This window comes from Vombatus ursinus, unplaced genomic scaffold (assembly GCF_900497805.2).
Source record: "Vombatus ursinus unplaced genomic scaffold, bare-nosed wombat genome assembly UNPS02010822.1, whole genome shotgun sequence".
Lineage (NCBI taxonomy): Eukaryota > Metazoa > Chordata > Mammalia > Diprotodontia > Vombatidae > Vombatus > Vombatus ursinus.
The window spans coordinates 2,943,009-2,943,309 of NW_020950600.1; positions in this window are offsets into that span (position 1 = coordinate 2,943,009).

The window sequence follows — 301 nt, forward strand, 5'->3', positions numbered from 1 at the left end:
AACCCAGTATCAGTCTGAGGCCACCCACTGCAAACAGTGCCCTGCCCCAGTGTGGACGACCGCTAAGCCCTCCTCTCCTCCCTATCACAGCCTAACTAGGGCCAGACCTGTTAGTCTAAGGTCACCGAAGACATCTCCCCCACCCCCAATCACAGCCTAGGTTCACTTAACTCCTAACCTGGTCCAGCCCTGCCAGGCTGAGGTCCCTGCAGGCCCCTGGCCTAGCCCTTCCTCCTTCCTAACTCATGTTCCTTTAACTTATCTCACGCTGGGCCCTCAGGCCCAGTCCCCCATTCCTCAT